Source organism: Elephantulus edwardii, unplaced genomic scaffold (assembly GCF_000299155.1).
Source record: "Elephantulus edwardii isolate Elephantulus edwardi_28Jun2011 unplaced genomic scaffold, EleEdw1.0 scaffold00086, whole genome shotgun sequence".
Classification (NCBI taxonomy): domain Eukaryota; kingdom Metazoa; phylum Chordata; class Mammalia; order Macroscelidea; family Macroscelididae; genus Elephantulus; species Elephantulus edwardii.
This window is the reverse complement of record NW_006399836.1, coordinates 13607143-13613037: the sequence shown is the minus strand read 5'-3', so window position 1 is coordinate 13613037 and position 5895 is coordinate 13607143. Positions and strand designations below refer to the sequence as shown.

The 5895-nt window shown below is 37.4% G+C and overlaps 1 pseudogene; it reads left to right on the top strand.

Annotated features, from left to right (window-relative positions):
• The window catches only part of LOC102871225, a 30582-nt pseudogene extending 26374 nt beyond the window's left edge, over positions 1 to 4208 (top strand).
• Positions 4209 to 5895: the final 1687 nt, after the last annotated feature.

Genomic DNA, 5895 nt, shown 5'->3' with positions numbered 1-5895 from the left:
TAAAAGTCTAGATGAGTTGTTGGATGATATCAAGGGTATCATGATGAAGAAAAAGGTCATTACAAAAACAGAAGAAAAGGGGGAATAAAAGGAAATGAATGTGAGAAGAGACTCTAAATATTGCACTGGGGTATCAAGAATCCAAATCGAAAGGAAAACGTGTCAAAGTGAAAGAGCTAAATGGATAATTTAAAAGTTTAAAAGGGCAGCTCAGGAGGACAAAGCAAAGTATTGTAATGCAATGTGCAGAGAGCCAGAATAAGAGAATAAAACGGGACAAACTCGCTCTATATTTCTCAAGTTAAAAGAACTGAAAAACAAATTCAAGCCTTGTGCCACAATACTAAAAGATGCTATGGGCAATATATTGAATGAAGATGGAGGGGAAAAAACAGAATCGCTGTGCCAGAAAGAATTGATTGACTCTGAAAAATTTTAGAAAGTACCATATGAACAGGAGCTAAAGGTAATGAAAGAGGAAGTAGAAGCTGCATTGAAAGCATTGACAAAAAAATAAGGGCCCAGGAAAAGAAAACCTACTGACTGGGAAAAAGTATTTGGCATACCATTTCAGACAAGGATCTCATAGCAAAAGTTCATAGAATTCTTCAGGGTCTCCACAAATAAAAAGGACTGATCACACAATTACAAAATGGGCAAGAGACATGGACTTTTCACAGAGGAAAACATTTAATTGGCCAACAGAAACATGAAGAAATGGTCAAAATCACTGGCAACAAGAGAGATGCAAATCAAAACTGCAATGAGATACCATCTCACCCCAGTAGCAGTGGCAAAGTTAAGTAGGGTAACATGCAATAAATATTGGAGAGGATGTGGAGAGGTGGGAATTCTCATACACTGTTGGTGGGATTATAAAAGGGTACAACCACTCTAGAGTGCATTTTGTGTTTCCTTAAAAAGCTGAACATAAAAATTCCATATGACCCATCTATTCCACTACTAGGAATTCCACTACTAGGTAATTAGAACTGCCAAAAATGGAGATTTACACACCAATGTTCATAGCAGTGGTACTCACAGTCTTAAGAACATGGAAACCGCCCAAATATCCAGCCACAACTGAATGGATTAAGAAATTGTGGTACATTCACATGGTGGAAAACTATGCAGCATTCAGGAGCAACAATTTAAAACATTGCTACAAAGCTTAGGAGAAACTGGGGAATATTATTTTGAGTGAGCAAACTCAATCTCGTAAAGATAAATACTGCTTAGGACCATTATAGTAAAAACTGAAGTATAACTAGTAAAAATGTTTATGCGGATCCAATGGGTGAAGCTGGATGAGGGTGGACAGGAGCGGAAATCATAGGGTCACATAATCTGGTGGGGGAGGAGAGTACAGGAAGTGGGAAAGATCGAGCAGAGAGCTGCAAAGACAGGATAATAATGGACATGGTTTAATGGTGACTGACTTTATAACATATAATGAATGAGAATGATTGTATAAAACACAATGTGAATGAAGGATCATGTAAAACACAATGTATATGAACTTTATATACAAACCAATGTAAAAAAAAATCATAGAACTATGCCCCCCCAAAAAAGTCAGTTTTGGTGTATGGTAATTTAGAAATAAGCTTGAAAACTGTATAGCATTGGTTTGATCCCAGAAAAGATGATCAGAGAATTGTAGAAAAATGTAATACAGGATGGTTAGGTTGTCAATTTCCTCTTCTAGCTTGCAAAGGAGGGGGAAAGGAAGGACAAGTCAAGAGAATTTTTTCCCTTTATAAAATTAGTTTGCATATAATCATTTATGTATATATTTTGTTTTATACATGTACTTATGTTTTGTACAACCATTATAAGCAAACTAATGAAAACTGGCTGACTTTTTACTTTTCCATAGAACACCAACACAGAATGATAGATACTTACAAAGGCCCAAGAAAAAATATGACACAAGAACATTATCGCTGTTGAATGTTGTCATGTTGACTCCCACTCACAGTGACTCTGTGTACAAAACAATGAGATGCTACATAATTCTGTGCCATCCTCACAACCTCTTTCAAGATTCAATCCACTGTTGCAATCATTGTGTCAATTCATATCATTGAGGATCTTTTTTGCTTTTTCTCTTCTTTTCCAAGCATGGTGTCCTTTTCCAAAGACTGATCCTTTCTGATAACATGTCAAAAATATGTTTTAGCAATACCAAAATATTGTTTTGTTAGGTGCTGTTGAGTTGACTATGATTCATAGAGACTCTATGAACAATGGATCTGAATCGTGCCCTAACCTATGTCATCCTTACTAGCTCTGATAAACTTCAGCCCATTGCTAAAGTCACTGAAGTCATTGTGTCAATCCATTGTTGAGAGTGTTCCTCTCTTTCTCTGACCTATCTTTCTCAGTATGTCTTTTTCCAGGGACTATACACTCCTAACAACCAACCCAAAGTATACAAGACCCTCTAAGAAGCATTATGATTATACTTTCTCCAAGACAGATTTGTATGTTCTTTTGGCAGTTCCTGGGATATTCAGTACTCTACTCCAACACTACAACTTAAAGCCATCATTTATATTCATTCTGCACCTTTCTGATACTTAGGAAGCAATTTAAAAGACCATGGCTTGGATCAGGTGCACCTTAGCCTTTAAACTGACATTGTTCCTTAGCGTTTTGGAAAGGTCCTTGATAGATTTTCCTGAAGTGACACATCTTTTTTATTTCAAAAGATTTTAGCAGTACCAAATTGACATTCTGGTTCAAAAGCAAAAGAAGAAGAAGAAGAATCTTTAAGACCTTCTCTGTCTCCTTATTACTCTGAAATTGTGTTATAAAACGTTAGCAAAACATTATTTTTTAATTTTTATGCTCAGCATTTCTTTGCTTCTTTAAAATGAGAATTCATGTCTTTCATAAATTCTGGCAAGTCTTCAAATGTTGCTTGTCTTCTCTCTACCCTTTTCTATTAAAAGTACATCAAAGACTACAGCTTTAACTTTTTATTATGTTTTGGGTGAGAGATTACAAAACAAATTGGTTTTCCATTCAACATTTTATACATTTTGATTCATGACATTGATGATAATTTGTGTAATATAATAGAGGGAACTTTGAAAGCTTAATATGTAGGGAGTCGTATTGTTAATCCAAAGCTTCACCTCTCTGGTGGTTTGACTATACCAGCATATATGTATATACTTATCCTGTCCCCAGGAGAAAGATGAACAATCATCTACAGTCTCAATAGAGGAGCCTCAATGATTCTTTCAATGGAGAATCAGCTGAGTCTTCTCTGATTCAATGGCAATGAGTAAGGGAGAGAGTGAGAATGCAACAACCGTCTTCCCACTGCTTCCCTGTTTTTTTGTTTTAATTTATCCTTGTTTCTTGTCCTTTCCTATATTCTGAGCTTCATTTCTGAGCAAATACTCCCCTTACATCTAGTATGGCTGGTGGTTCATGGGTGTTCTGGTGGCCTAGTGGTAATAAGTGGCATGCAATCCCGAGGGCACATGGTTCAAATCCACCAGCTGATCCACGGGAGAATGATAGGCAATCTCCTCCCATGATCAACTGCCTCTGAAATCCTGCTGGAGGGTCAGCTATGTGTCAGTTCCAACTCGATGGTACGCTGCTGCTGCTACTACTACTACTACTACTACTACTACTACTACTACTACTACTACTACTACTACTACTGGTGTTATCATTCACCTTATAGACCCTTTATCTCCCTCCAAGTTGAGTCACAGGGTGGCTAAAAGATTTAAAAGGTGGCTAAGAGTCATATTACCCATAGAAAGAAGATATAAGGAATGTACAGAGCCACAATATTTTTTTTTAAAAAGAAAAATTTATTGCTCGAGACTGAACCATTTCCAGAGTAGCATACGATCAAGAATGAATGGCAGGGGGAGGAGAAGTTCACCTTCATCGAGAAATGCAACAACCCTCGCTCCGTCACACTGTTGATCAAAGGACCAAATAAACACACGCTCATTCAGACTAGAGATGCCATCAGAGACAGCTTGAGAGCTGTCAAGAATGCCATCGATGATGGCTGTGTGGTCCCAGGGGCTGGTGCTATGGAAGTGGCCACGGCAGAAGCTCTGATGAAGCATAAGCTCACTGCCAAGGGCAGGGCCCAGCTCGGTGTCCAGGTGTTTGCTGATGCACTCACTGCTCATTATTCCCAAGGTTCTTGCTCAGAATTCTGGTTTTGACCTTCAGGAAACACTAGTCAAAATTCAAGCAGAGCATTCAGAATCCAGTCAACTCGTGGGTGCTGACTTGGGCACAGGTGAGCCCATGGTAGCAGCAGAAGCAGGCGTGTGGATAACTACTGGGTAAGGAAACAGCTGTTCCACTCCTACACTGTGACTGCTGGCAGCGTCCTCCTGGTCGATGAGATCATTCAATCATTCGAGCTTTGAGTGCATGTCTTCCCTCAAAGGCTGAATCGTGCATCTGTACCAGGTTTATCTTGTCTGAATTATGAAAACTAGAGTGATCTAAGACGAGCAATGGAATTTTTATTCAAGCTTCAAGTGGTTTTAAAAGAATTTTCTGTTCCCATGTGCAAATAGGAGGTCACTTCACCTATTTAAATTCTGAAATCTACGATATTTTCTAATTGCACTGAAGTGTATACACATAAAGCAAATCCTTTTCCTACCAAGTCGGTTGTTTGCCTTTAGCTTCAGTAGCTGAAATGATATTAGATAAATATTTATCTACCTTGTTAATAAATACTACTTAAAAAATACACAAACAAAAAAGAATAAATGGCAGAGGAAGATCCAAGCTGCACTGAGAAACTGGCCAAAAGCAAGGCTCTATGAATTGACAAACTATTAAAGGATGTTTCAGCAAACAGATATTTTCCTGAACATATTTGCTTATGTGAGTCAAGAAATTTTGAAGACAGCCCAGTTAAAGGAAAGTGATTCCTGTTTCTATCCATTCAAATAAAAAGTGATCTAGCAGAAAAAATAAATTCGTGAACATTATAATTACTAACAAATACAAGTAAAATCTTGCTGTAGATAATTAAAAACTTCTTGAAGCAGTATAATAGCAGTTATACATTCTTGATGAATTTAGAAGAGGCCAAGGAATAGAGGATATTATTTCTGATGATGAATGAATCTTAGCTAAAGCAAAAAATACCAGAAAGATATTATTTATTTGTGTTTTATTGACTAAACAGGGCGCTTGACTGTGTGGATTATAATAAATAATGGATATTACTTGCTGTCTGTTAAACTTTGTCACTGTTACTGGGGTGAGTTGGTATCTCACTGTAGTTTTAATTTTAATATATTGCGAGTGATTTTGATCATTTCTTCATGTGTCTAGTGGTCATTCGAGTATCTGCCTCTGTGAAAATTCTTTCCATGTCTTTTGCACATTTTGTAATTGGGTTTTCAGTCTTTTTCTTGTGTAGGTTCAGGAGTCTTCATTCTGTAAACTTCCGTTATGAGGCTCTTGTCTGAAATGGTATTGCCAAATGTTTGTTCCAAGTTGGTAGGTTTTCTTTTTACCCTGTTGGAAAAAGGTTTGGGTGTGCCCAGGGATTTAATCTTTACAAGATCCCATTCATCAATTTTATCCTCTTCAGATTATGTATTTCTGGCTGTATTTGGTAGTCTCTTTATAACAAGACTAGGCCTTCTAAGCTTTATCCTAGTTTGTCTCTGAAGAATTTTATGGTTTGGGGCTTTACTCCGAGGTCTCTCTCTGATCCACCTTGAGTTGAGTTTTAACCGTGGTTAGCGATGTGGATCCTGTTTCAGCTTTCTGCAAGTAGCAGTACAGATTTGCCAGCACCATTTGTTAAAGAGGTTGTCAATTACTCCATTTTTATAGCTTTTGTTTCCTTGTCAAATATCAATTGACCATAGATAACTG